This window comes from Dromaius novaehollandiae, chromosome 24 (assembly GCF_036370855.1).
Source record: "Dromaius novaehollandiae isolate bDroNov1 chromosome 24, bDroNov1.hap1, whole genome shotgun sequence".
Taxonomy (NCBI): domain Eukaryota; kingdom Metazoa; phylum Chordata; class Aves; order Casuariiformes; family Dromaiidae; genus Dromaius; species Dromaius novaehollandiae.
Genome location: NC_088121.1, coordinates 8,703,316 through 8,716,923, shown reverse-complemented (window position 1 = coordinate 8,716,923; position 13,608 = coordinate 8,703,316). Strand labels below are relative to the sequence as shown.

At 52.5% G+C, this 13,608-nt stretch overlaps 1 long non-coding RNA gene across 1 annotated transcript in view; it reads left to right on the top strand.

Moving 5' to 3' along the window:
• Window positions 1–12,948, top strand: part of LOC112988483 (uncharacterized) — a 45,748-nt gene extending 32,800 nt beyond the window's left edge. Inside the window, exons 7-12 of the long non-coding RNA XR_003260547.2 lie at window positions 1,423–1,628; window positions 3,977–4,229; window positions 5,104–5,212; window positions 6,509–6,586; window positions 6,964–10,668; window positions 10,762–12,948. This is a non-coding gene — a long non-coding RNA (uncharacterized LOC112988483). The remainder of the gene's footprint in view (window positions 1–1,422; window positions 1,629–3,976; window positions 4,230–5,103; window positions 5,213–6,508; window positions 6,587–6,963; window positions 10,669–10,761) is intronic.
• The last annotated feature ends 660 nt before the right edge of the window (window positions 12,949–13,608 follow it).

Genomic DNA, 13,608 nt, shown 5'->3' with positions numbered 1-13,608 from the left:
GTGAAACCAAATTAAGGGAAGTGGTGAATACGCTGGATGCCAGAGCTGCTATTGAGGGGGATCACAGCATGCTGGAGAAATGGGATGGCAGAAAACCCATGAGGTTCAGGGCAAATGCAAATTCTGGTATCTGGGATGGAATAACCCCAGGCAATAGGGGAGGCTGGGGCCAAACGGCAGAGGAAGATCTGCATATGAGCCAGCAATGCAACCTTGCAGCCTTGAAGGCAAAGAGCATGCCGGGCTGCGTCGGGAAGTGTGCAGCCAGCAGGATCACGAGAAGGAATTACTACCTCCTGTGTGGCACTGGTGAGGTCACATCTGGATCCCGTGCCAAGTTTTGGGCTGCTCTATAACAGAAATGTGCCTACAAACTGGAGGGAGTCCAACCGAGGGCCACAGGGATGGCTGGGGGCTGGAACACGTGCTGTATGAGGAGAGGCAGAAGGAACCAGGTTTGCTAAGCAGGGATAAGAGGAGACCAAGGGGGATCCAACTGCATCTGCCACTACATAAAGATGTCTGTAGAGAAGGCAGAGCCAACTCAGGGGCACAGAGAAGGGACAGTAGCAGCTGTCATGTTGCACCTTGAGAAATTTTGATAGGGCTTAAGGACAAATTTCATCCTGAAAGAGGCCAAGCACAAGACAGGCCCAGAGAGGCTGTGGCCAAAAACCTCCATCCTCGGAGATTTTCAGCACTCAGCCAGAGAAGGTGCTGAGCATGCTGATATAAATTCAAATTTAGCCCCACTTTGAGCAGAGGGTTGGACTAGAGACCCCCAGAGGGCTCTTCTGACCTACATTTTTGTACAATATTGTAGTTTATCATGGAAAATGACTTGCAAATTGCTTGTGCTGAGTGTTCTTCACTTGTACACTTGCTGCCTTGCAAATCACAAGCAGTTCAGCTACAGATGTAACCTGCAGTTTATGCATCTGTAATTACTCAGTGCAATTCCAAACTGTGCATTAAATTAAATATATCAAGACGGGGAAAATGGACTGGAGCTAAAACTCCTTTGCATGGGTGAGGTTCTCCAGCAGCTGGGAGCATGTGTAGAGGGACAGGAAGTGGAGTTATGCTTCATCTTTGTATAAGATGGGCTCTTACAGATCCTATAGCCTTCCTGTGATAAACACAGCAATAACAAACCTGGGCTGATTCACTGCTTATGCCATGGCAGGCAATTGTGCATGTTTTCCCCAGACTGCTCAAGTCATGACTGGCTCTTCAGGTATATTGACTATTCCTCCATCTCTGCAAATGTTGATCTGTCACATGGAAAACTCCTCCTAAATGCCATATGGTGGCAGTAGGATGGTGTCAGGCTGCTAAACTCAAGGAAGGACCAGCCGTGCCTCAGTCTTTGCTGTCCGACTGCCTCTGCTGCACTTTAACATTTCTGTTCTTTACCTTCAGGTTCCAGCCAAACCACCAAAGTGCCGGCCAAGGTGCCGGGAGGAGGCCGGGCCGGAGGTGGGGTGAGATGCCCCTGCTCTCTCTTGGGTGGCAGGACAAATGCTGGACCGTGCATCCTGGCCTCTGAGGAAACAGGGAAACAACCCTTTGGTAGGAGGAGAGTGAAATCCCTTGAAATCTGCTGTGTTTTCCGCATTTCCTTCAAGGTATGATTGCCTTTGGCTCTCACACAGCTACACTAAGAGAAAAGGAAGGGTTGAGGGGATCTTCTCCATCCTTGAGGGCACAGGCCAGCTGTGCTTTGAGTCCCTTCTCCCCACATTGCCCTCTGTGTTCCCACATGTCCTACTCTTACCCTCCAGCTGTGCTCTCCAAAGACCATAAATTCAGATCGAGGTTCCCCATCGTGATGCTTTCCCTGGGTACCCCGTCACACCTGGTCTCTTGGGCTCTTTAGGAACAACTGCCCGCTCTCCTTTCATTCCTGAGTTTTGAGAGCCTTCTTTATTGCTGTGCCTGGCACAGCCATCAGGCTCCAAACTGTCCTGACCCCCGGGGGCACCAGTGTCCTTAACCCTGGGCCTGGGTCACGCTGCAAGCCCAGACAGCCAAGGTGCCTGTGCCTGGGAGAGCCCACCACGACCCCACTGCAGGAGCTGCAGAGGAGCAGATAGCACAGCTGCAACTGGGTGCACGGGGAGACAGCCCTAAACCTCTCCAGAGACCCGTGTGTCATTCCCCATTATAGCATCTGTATGATAAGACTTGCAGATGCTCCTGTTATAGCCACCCACCTTCTGGCACTGCCCCCTCCCGCTGCCTGGCTCCCTGGGGCCACGGGGACTGGGGAGCGGCACGCAGGACCACACAGCTGAGCCTGGAATAGGGATGAAAGATTTCCTTATCCCAGCTCTGGGCTGGGATGAAGAAACTGCTGGTTTCAGCCTGTGAAAGGGATGATTAATTGCACAGTCCTGTTTACCTGCTCGTGGAGCCCTTGCACCCCTTTTTATGAAAAATATCCTCAGAGCTTCCATGTAACCAGCTCCCAGAGATGAATGCAAGTAGCAGTCGGGGAGAAATCTCCGGATAAAGACCAGATGGCTTCTTCTGAGCCATATGGAACTGCTTCCCTGCCTCTGCAGGGCCCTTGGCCTCTCAGAGCTGACCTGGGGCTGGTGCTGGACACAGAGCTGGTTTGGGCTATTCCCAGGTGAACAGCTACAGCCGCTTCATTCCAGGTCTTGAGCAAGCACCTCCAAAACAGCTGTCCTCAGCTAAATAAGAGCAGGAATTGGGCTCCAAGCACAGAGAGGTTTGTCTCTTATGTGGACTGGGCACCCCATATCTACCCCGGGTTGTGGTACATCCATTATTAAATGCTGCCAGACAAGGAATATGGCAAATGTGGAGAAGGCAGTGTGGGGCTGAGTGTTTGGTATCACTCTCCCTTTGGTAAAGCTGCTACATAAATCCCCTGTAGGCAACACATAAGTCAGGGTAGGAACATTTGCAATTTAGAGGCTGTCTCGACAGGCTTGTCTTTGAGTGGATGGGCCTGGAGTAGCCCAGATTTGCATGCAAACCCATCCGGACAGACTCATGTTCACAGCCCACCTCCTCACCAGCTGTCTCCATAGGGATTGCTGACACACCTATCTCACGGCTGCTATAAAGTATCCTGAAATCACAAGCCAACAGAAAGACATGAGTCTTACATGTTGTTGCAGTACATGGGTCCATCTGGGTTGAAATCCATCTATCCGTAAGCACAGTTTTCTCAGGATGGTCCCTACAGGGGTGTGATAAGAGATGTGAGACCTGTGTGCTGAGATGGGGCAGGCTCTGTGCTACCAGATGTGCCCTCGGCAGGTCCTCAGAGCTGCAGAGACCAGAGGTTATCCCTTTCTGATTCCTATTTTCAGGCTCTGTTTTCCCACAAAGACCAGAGATAAGTTTTTCATGAAAACTGTGATTCCAGGTTGTCACAGGGCTCCAGAAGCTGTTTTTTTTTTTTAAGAGCACCTGCAGTACCTCAGGTGTGAAGCCTCTGCATTATTTTCCTCTGTAGATCTTGGGTAGTGTTCATTGCTTTACCCTGGATGTGACGCTGGGTTTCCCTTGTCTGTACTTTCCAGCCTAAGCAGGGTCCAGGGGCCAGACAGAGAGACATTTGCACAGTGTCCCATGCCACAGGCCTTCTGCAAATGACAGTGGCTGTAAATGAGTAATGTGAATATTTAGCTTAAAACACAGTTGGAACAGGGAAGTGGCACGTAGGAAGGGCAGGCAGCAAAGACAGCAAGGGCATGGAAAGAAAGGCAGCATGTGAGGGCAAAAATGCCTGAATCCTGCTAAATCTTGGCTTTTTGCCTAGAAATACAGACTGCAGACCCAAAGAGATGGCTGGCAGGGCCTTACACAAGGGAGGGCAGCCCTGGGATGGGACAAGGAATACTCAGGGATTTGCAATGTCTCAGCATGACGGTGCAGAGGGGTTTATCCCAGACACACTTTCCCTGCTCAGGTTTTTCTTTGCTTCCCTGTTGGTCAGGTCTTGTCCCCGTGCCGTGCTCTGCAACCCAGCCCACGTGCTCCTGGGGGCAACGGATGAAGTATTTATTGGTGTCCAACCCACTCAGCCCGACTACGTACCGTTTCTTGACTTGGATACGAGAGGCACCCAGAATAAATCATCTCAGCTCCGTGTCAAACTTGGTCCTGAGGCTGCTGTCAAAACCTGGCTGGGGCTGCAAAGAGCAACCGCACTGTGTATTGAAATCGTCTTAAGTTGTTCCCAGTGAAAGGTGCTGGGCTAATTCAATTAAAGGCCTAGCGCAGATGGATTTAGGAGATGGGGCAGGGGATGAAAGAAAGCAGAGAAAGAGGGAGAGATCCCTGCGGAGGCAGGGAGCAGTACTCCCTGGGCTCTAAGTCCATCACCTAATTGCCCTCTGCTTTGAATCAAAGGGACAAAGGCTGCCCCTTGCCTCCTGCCCCCAACACAGCCTTTTGCAGCGGAGAGATTCGGTGGTGTCCCCCCTGTGCATGCAAGGAGGGAACTGCTTAACTCCTCTTTGGTCTGAAAGGATTTCCCCTAATCCTGACCTCTCCCGGCGCTGCTCAGACACCGCTGCTGAAAGCGCTGTGTTAGGGCCCGCTCTAATCCCACCCCAGCGCTCTCCCCTCGGCGGGGGCACTCACCCCTTTTCAAGCTCTGTGTTTGGGATTGAAAGGCTTGCAAAAGCTTTTGGAGTTCAGTCAAGAGCCACATTCCTCAGGACACAGGCAGCTCCCCGGGAGCCAGATTGCAACGGCGAGGCTGGAGCTCTCCTAGAAACCCCTCTCCGCTCCCTCGGCTCTGCCTCCCGCGCGGCGGCCCCGGCCCCGGCCCGTAGCTGCTATGCCGCCCAGCAGAGAAGGGCTTCGAGGGAGCGTTGCACTGCACGGGGAGGTGGTGGTGTTCAGGAGGGCCTTCTCAGCCTGCTCTGCCCTGAGAACGATTTGTGCATGTTTCTTCATGTTGCCCTTCTTCCTCCACCTCTGCCTGATGCATGGACCGGGCATCCGGAATGGTGCCCGAATTTAGGCTTGCTGGCTGCAGTGCCAAATCCCCTCCTTTTGGCTTGCGGTGCCTCCGATAAGGTGTTTTCAGCTTCCTTACATGTGGTTTTCTCTCAGGAGGAGCACACAGAGCCCTCGCAGGATGGTGGGACCTGGCAGCTGCAGCAACCCGTTATCTCCTGTGCGCGTTGGCCAGCGGTGTGTAGAAGGGCAGACACTCTTCCAGGTGAGCTACACCTGTGGTCCCACATTTGACATTTTATTTCACTACCAAGTAGCAGAATAGGGGTGGAAAAGGACAGCAAAGCTGGCTGCGGGGCCCAAGTCTCATGTCCTCCTTACTGCCCCTGGAGCAGCCCAGGAGGTAGATGCCAGGGAGAGCAGGTTTCACGGAGGACACAGACACTGAGTGACTTCTGAGGCACTTAGCTTGAGCCACATGAAATACTGAGGATGTGCTGCCTTCAGATCTATAAAACTCATCTTGCTGAGGTTGTTATTGCCAGACAGCTTCTCCCACGCAGAAGTGTTTTCTTCCCTGCAAGGCTTGGCAAGAGACGTGCTTTGCTGAGGAGCAGGAAATGCAGATCAAAGTGATGCTCGTTCCACAGTATTTTCTGTTATTTTTCTCCTGGTTGATTGCCATCCGTTAGTGCATGAAGCACTGCACAGTGTTTGTCACGAAAGGACAGGCTGGTTAGCGTGATGTGCTGTCAGGCAGATACTAGTGCCGATCCGTGGGCGCCCAGACGTGTTCCCAGGGACACGTGAGAGCATGTATGTGGTAGCTGCAAAGACCGGAGATGTGCAGCAGTCAGGGCTGCTCCTGTGGATGCCTGGGGAAACAGAGTAAAGAGGACATCCTTTCCCTGGTTCCCTGGCAGCAATTCCTACTCAGTCTTTCAGATGGGAAGAGAAAGAGGCAAATTCATGGGCCAGCAGAAGCCACAGAGTGTTGTGTAGCTGCAGGTTCACGTGTGGACCTGGCGGTGCTGGTTTCTGGTCAGGATCGCTTTGACACTGGTTTCTCATATCCATCCAGCTCCCAGATCATGGTGATACTCAAGTCAGTGTTTCTGACCTCTCCTTTAGGAGCTCTTCCATCTCTGATTATAGAGAGACCATTTGCTGCAACTGGGTGTTCAGGTCTGAGCACGTGGACATCCTGGAGCCTTTGGTTCTCAGCTGATATCCGTTGCTGGATAGCAGAAACCTTTGCAGGGACATGTCCCCCACTGCTGGCACATTCCTGTAAGAAATCTAGAGAGTCTGGATGCTCAGATGGAAAATGAAATTGGAAGCACCTCTCACCCTGTCATGAACGCAGCAGATACTATTCCCACCCCTGCCAGCCCCCTCCCCAGGGAGTGAAATCAGCTGGGCTCTGCCCACAGCCAACCACACCATCTCCTATACTTATGGTTGGTTGACTCCTGCCCATGTCAAACCTATCAGAGATCACTGAGTGCTTCTAATTGCTCAGCCTGATTGCCCTCTGGTGTCCCTGTACTTTATTATACAGGTTGTTGGCTCTTTGGGACTCTTCAGGGCTGCAAACCTTTCCAGAGATTAGCTGGGTGCCTCTGAGCCGCTGAAGAGAGTAAGTATTAGTATTTTGTCTCACCGTCTTGGAAACATCTTATGGTTGAAGGGAGGCATAATCTGTAGTAGAAATACCTGGCTTAGTCTTGTGAGCCATGGTCCTAAGAGTGAGGGATGGGGATGCCAGAAGAACTTTTTTTTTCTCTGAATGGGATTCCTAGTCCAGAAAAAGCTCTGGACGTAAACAGACTTTAAAGCCTGGTGTGGCATCATCTCAACCCCCTGCAAATGCATGAAGACTGGCAAGCAGGGCCAGCACTGTGCCTGCCCTCTCACTTCCTATTTCAGAGGCTGACAAGCCCTCGCCCTGGCTGGATCTCGGAAAGGTCCTAACTGCAGATGAAAAGCCACAAACAGCTTTTTTTTTTTCCCCAGGAGATCTGCATTGTGTATCCCTACTGCTCCATCCCTTACTAAGGCAACAAGAATGCACCAAGATGCTGAAGAGCAAGTATGTCCTGCATTAACTGCAACACTACCAGATCCATAGGTGGTGAGGCCCAGGGCAGGGAGATGGCCTGCCGGCTGGACAGCATCTTTCACGAGGGACCCTCCTTCCTTGCATCCCTTTCTGGAGATGGCAGTAGGGAAATGAGCAGGGAGGAAGGCTGGGAAGATAGGACGGGGAGGGACACAGACGGGGTCAGTGTGAGGACACGACGCCGAACAGTTGGGCAGCTGTTGGGAGCATGAGGCCCAAGTCTGGCTACCGCACTGAGAGGCATGTGCTGTGTGAAGCTAGCAAAGCAACTTGCGTGGGGACACAGCAGGTTTTATTCTGCCTGTCCAAGCCGTGCCATTTAAGCACCATAGCTGCATCTGCTGAGCTCCTACAAGCACAACGTGGCTCCACTGTTGTAGCCTGTGGAGTGACCATGGCCTAAAAAAAGATTTAACCAGGAGTGAAGAAGACAGAGGAGGTGCTCAGGGACTTGAAAGCTGCCTGATCAGCAACAGCAGAGGATGGACAGGGTACACATGCCTTCTGTGGCCTCCAAGTCCTGCAGCGATGCCTGAAGGCCTTGAGGTCTTCTCTGCTCTGCCTAGAAAGCCAGCACAAGGATGCCCCTGGACAGCTAGTGATGGGGCAAAAAAGCTGTGGTTTGCCTTGCAGTGCCAGACTGCGGCATCTTTGACAAGTGGTGTAGAGTGAAGTTCACTGGCTGGATTCACCTGAGCTGAGCTGTTTGCTCATTGCCCTTCACTTTAGTGGTGAGCCCCATGCAAGGGACAATACCCCACCGTCTGTCCAGCCCTGGACATCTCAAGACGTCCAAAAAGAGGCATCAGCACTATTAGGAGGGGAGCAGGCTGCAACGTGAGGATTCCTCCTCATCTGAGACACTCCTCCAGGGGCAGGGACGATGTGGGGACATTTCAGAAGTGCTGCAAGCTCTTGGTGATGCTGGGGAGCTGTGTCAACCCTAAATGAATCTGCGAAGGCAGTGTCGGGTTGTGGCTGATTCTAAGTTAAGGAGTCACATTTTGCACGTCCGGTGGCCGAGGGGCTCTTTGTCTCTTCTCATCTGGGCTGTTGAAGGCTGCTGAGATCGGATTTCCGAGGTGCTCTGGTCGTTCGATAACGGAGACCCACGTGTGAAGCGGCAGCGTAGTTTTCCTGCTGCCAGCCGTGCTTCACCCAAAGATATTGGATCGGGCTCTGAAGAGATGGGGGCATTTTGGACTTGGGCCATAGCAGCACATTCAGCTGCAGATGGTTACAGGAACAGATAACTGGTCCTGCAGAAATTCCAGGAAGTCTGATCACCCTGGAACATAGATCCTATTCACATCGTCTGTAACCTGAGAGCAGCTCTTCGGAGCTGGGATTAGCAAAAGTATTTGGCTTCACCTGCCCTACTCCCAGGGAGCTGGTGGGCCAGCACTAAACCCCTGCCGGTGGGGAAGAAACATTCTGCAGAGGAAGGGCTTTCTGCAGAGCAAGGGCTTTCTGCAGGCTGGGGCTTCTCCTGGCATGGGCCAAATCCTCTCGCCTCTGCGCTGGTGATAGCTATGGGAAGGCAAGAGCAGGGGGCTCACCTGGGTGCGTAACTCCCTGCCTGGATCAGTGAGTGGTGCGAAACCTTCCCTTCTTCCATAAGATGGGTCCCGTATGCCGTCTTGCACACCAGAAGTGATCCGCAGGCTGGGGAGAGAGATGCCTTGCATCCACCACTGCAAGAGATGGACGTAACTGTGCCAGAAGTCCCTCCCTCTCTCTCGATTTGGCAGTATCACCTCCCAGGAAAGAACTGAGAAATTGGCTGGTGCTGAGGAGCAGAGCTGAAAAGTCACAGAGCAAACCGATAAACTGGACAGAAGCAATCACCAGGGCCTGCAGCACTCGCCAGGGCTGCAACAAACTCAGGTATCATGTGGGCCCTGTTGTCTAAATTTCTGTTCCAGAAGACTGGAAGCTGCCAAATATGACACCAGTTTTTAAAAAATAGTGCCCTAGGAAACTAAGGGTTTGCGAATCTGACCTCTGCGCCAAGCAAATTGATCAATATTGTAACAAAGGATCAAATGAAGAGGCTTGTGTATATGAACCTGGAAGAAGGTTAACACAGATTTTTGCTGTGGAGGTGATACCTCTCAAACGCAGCTATCTGAAGGAAGAAATGCGTGGGTAAATAAGGGAGAATCTCTTAAAGACATGTCCTTGCTTTTCCAAAAGCTTCTGACAAGCTCCCTGACCAAAAGCTTGTAAGAAACTAGTTCATCACAATGTAAAAGTAAATGTCATCTCAGGAGTTAAGAACTGTCTGAGAAGCAGACTTCACAAAGCAGAGGAGCAACCCAGGGAAATGAGCTGAAACATAGCGGTGTATTTTAAGTAAAGAGATTTTGGAGGCAGTATGGACAAAAAAGAAAGGAGGGGGAGCAATTCTTAAGAAAAGGAACTAATAACAAAGTGGGAAATTTCATTAAAAAGGTGTATAAAGCTCATGTCTGGGGTATGGTATGCATTAGTGCTCACCACATCTTTAAGAGTATATAGTATATTGGAGGCAGTACAGAGCAAGGCAACAGCAGCACAGCCCATGAACCGGAGGGGTGGAATAGGTTAGGACTCTTCCACCTGGAAAAAGAGTGACTGAAGGAAAATAGGGCAGAAGAGAGCACTATTTTGAACAGTCCGAGATCTAAAGGACAACAGATTGTCAGCCAGCCGGTTTAAATCAAACTAAAGGAAATACTTTCCCATACAGGGTCCAAAAAGCAGATAAAGCCGTGGAGGACAGATTCATCTGTAGCTCCTAACAGCAGCCGCTGGCCATGAGACAGGACAGGATGAGTGAGCTGGACCTTTCTGCCTCCTCCCTTAGCGGTTCTTATATTCTGATGCTGCCTGGGCTTCTCTTGGCATCTGATCCTCAAGGACCGATTTTGCTCGCGCAGGAGCCCCTGGCTGAACGCAGAGAGATCTTGGTGCTGCTTGCGGGCTGGACTTCGGATATCCCGGCCCCTGCGAAACCTGAGGCCATGCTGGGTTGGTAACAGCACGGGGAGCTGGCTGCAGGGTCAGAATACCAGCCCCAGCCCCGTTCATACCAGGAGGGATTCCAGACACCCAAAACCAGCCCGTCAGAGACACGTTCGGGCCGTGCAGCTGAAAAGCAGGAGCCGGAGAAGACACGCAAGCAGGCTGGGCCAGGAGGGGTCACGTATCCGGAGGCGGGGGGGGACACAAGCCTCTGGATCAGTTGCCAGACAAAGGTGGGCAGCTTCAAGGGCTGCACCCTGCTCTGCTCCGGCAGACAAACTCGTAGTGCAGTTGGCCCAGGGGCAGCAGCTGCGTTAATCCTGGCCCTGCTCTTTATCTAAGGCCCCATCAATAAAATCAGATGGGCCAACGCTGTGTCTTGCACCCCTTCCCGTGCTTTCTGTTCCCCCGAGCTCTTCAAGGCAGAGAGCACGGCATGGAGGGACTGGTCTGACTCTCTGGTTTTACCTGCTGCCAGGACATTGCTGAAGAAGCCTGTGGCCAGCAGAGATCCCTGGCTGAACCCAGAGCAAAACTCCGGGAGAGATGTGGCCAGCCCAGCCCTGAGTGCAGCAAAGCAACCTGCTTCCCAAGTCAGTTGTTCCTGTGTTTTACTGTTTTTTCCTGCTGCAATCTGTGCTGTTTCAGGTGTGGATTTGTGGCATTTCACCTTCTACCCTCTGCAGAATTAAAACGCCGCCTGCTTTCAGAAACCTGCCTAAGGTGTGCGGATCAAGCCACACCTCGAAAACCTTGCAGACAACCTGAAGTGGCTGCTGTCTTTCATTTGGAGGCAGCTTTGCTAGACCTTGAATCGTTCCTACGCCTCCTCCCTGCATTTCCTCCAAGTTGTCAACGTCTGCTTTGAAACGCAGACAACAGACCTGCACCCATATTGCAGCAATGGTCTTGCTCCCGCCACGCACAGAGATAGGCTGCTTCCCCTCTATTCACTGCTCCTTTGCTAAAGCCAGCAAGACTGTTTGCCTGCTAAGCCCCCTTTTGTCCTGGGAGCTTATGCCCAGCTCATGTTATTTCCACAACCGCCTAAGGCCCTTTCAGCACTGCTGCTTTCCGAGGGAAAGACCCTGTCCTGTAAGTGTGACCCCCATTCTTCCTTCCTAGAGGCATTTGGCCATGGTCAATGCACGCCCCCCTAAGCCCAGGTTTCCATGGAGTCCAGAGCAGTGGGGAATGTACCTGGCTGTGTCGTTGCTTGTAACTCCATCAGGCTTCGTCCCTCGTCCGGAGACACTGCCGGCAGTGATTTGATGGGTTTATACAGTGCTTTCTTCCAAATCACTGCTCGAGATATTGAACAGCATCAGGCCGAGAACAGTTTCTGAAGACTTGGCAGCTAAGAAAAACGAAATGCATTGTTTTACGGCAGTCTAAGACTCTGTATATAATAAACCCAGCCATTCTTAGCGAGTGGCCTGGTCACCTCAGAAGGGATGGATTCAGGTTTGAATGACCAGGTCACTCTCCTTTAGCAGTGTGCAATAATTGGGTACAGTTCCCACCGCTGCTGGTAGAAGCTGGACCTAAATTTGGTCTGGTGGGACATATTGTGACCCCACAAAAAATCCACTGTTTCTTTGTACAGGTTTGACCGTTTCCTCTCAGAAAGGATGGAGCAGAACTAGAAAAGGTCCAGAAAAAGCTGCTGGGGATGATCAGAGGTATGGAGTGGCTACACCATGTGCCCAAACCTGGGCTAGCACGAGGAGCAGGCTGATGCTGAGCAGAGGACTGGCTGAGGACACATATCTGAAAAGCCAGCACAGCACCGTATGCCTTGAGAATAGCCCGAAGGAATGGTCTGATGGCCACAGTCATCCTGGCTGGCAGGACGGGTGCTTGAGGTCAAGGACTGAAGTCTCATATAGGTCTGGGACGTGTCTGGAAGCACGTCCCACCCCGAGCCAGCGCACACTGCCTGGTGGCTGCCAGACCCGTACCGGGCACCGGTGCAGAGGTGCCTGGCGTGCGTGACGAGGCAGGCCAGCCCTTCCCTGGTGGGGCTGCCAAGGCAGTTTGGGAACGGTGCCACCACCGCAAAGCATGCTGCCAATGTGTCACTGTTTGCTGAGGGCTTTCACCCGTCACCGGAGCCGTCCCTGACTCGGGCAACTCCTTGGAGCTGGGCAAGGAGCTGCCATCCTGCCCACGCAGCCAGCCTGGGGCTGCCATGCTTGGCTGATTATGAATTTTGGGCAGCAGAGGTGGGACAGAAGGCAGCACAGACCTGGGAGCTGGGGAGACGGGACGGGTGGCTGCAAGCCTGAACGTCTTGGTTTGGAGAGGAAAGGTTCAGGCTCACGCAGAGCGGTTCCCCCTCTTCAGCGTGGCAGTGACTGGGGTCAGCCAGTAGCTTTGAGGGCTCAAAAGCTTCAGGAGGGATCTGCTGTGGCTGGACCAGGGAGATGAAAGGAGTCTCCTCCTTGCAACTAGGAGTCCTCACCTTGATTTAGCCAGCTTCTAAGCTGTCCGTGCTTAATGGACCCAAAGTGAATGGCTGTTTGCTGGGGGATGAGGAGCAGGCCAGGCTGCTGGACCAGTTTTGGATCCTATTCATGAGAAGCTCTTTCTTGCTCTTTGCTATGGTGTCAGCACCTGAAGGGCTGAGTTAGTGATCCCATGTGCATGCAGCACGTGGCCCCAAATGCTTCGAGAGCTCGCTACCTCCTTGAGCCAGCCCGGCCTGGTACCGCGCGGCTGCAGAACAGCCAGATCTAAGTGTAACCCTCAACGCAGCTAGGACAAATGCTGCTCCTGGATCCCAATGCGCTTTCGGGTGTGAATGAATGAAGTCGCCTTGCAAGTGCTGGGCAGATACCGCCCAAACAAATGACCACAAATATTCAATTACAGTTTGAAATGCATTTGCTCCAACGCGCTCTCTTGAGAACAAGCTTTCCTAGGCAAACACTCAGAAAAGCCACATCGTAAGCTCAATTACTCCCTGAAAACAAATTTCTGAATCATTTAACTAACCACTAACGGTGGGAACTGGGGATTTGGCATCCGAGACATTATCTTCAAAAGGCAATTGGAGCTCTCTGCTTGGAAGGCCCAGCAGGAAAAGCGGGGCAAATGGCGCGACGTGCGTAACGGCAGAGGGGGACTTGTGCGTGGTGAGCCCTGACCGGCGTCAGCAGCCAACTGTTTGCACGCCGAGGTGTGGAGGATAGTTCAGAGATAGGGACAGAGGGCAGACTGTTCCCATTAGCCGTGTCTCGGTGATCCGAGGGACCACGGGGTGCCACCGGCTGTGGCACTGACAGGCTGGGACACTGCTCAGCTCAGGGAAGGTGAAGAGCTCTGCCTTGCTGTGGCTGTACTGTCTCCTTCAGGCCGTCCCGGTGCAGGTTTCTCTGGTTCCCTTGCTCTGTCCCCAGCCCAGTGCTCTTGTATTTTCTCCCCTCTGGTCAGTTTGTTCAGAGATAGCTCTTTCCAATCCTTCCTGCACTGAATGCTTGTCTGTCCGCCCATCTGGGAGGAGCTGTCTCCAGGCTCAGGTCTGTCCGTCC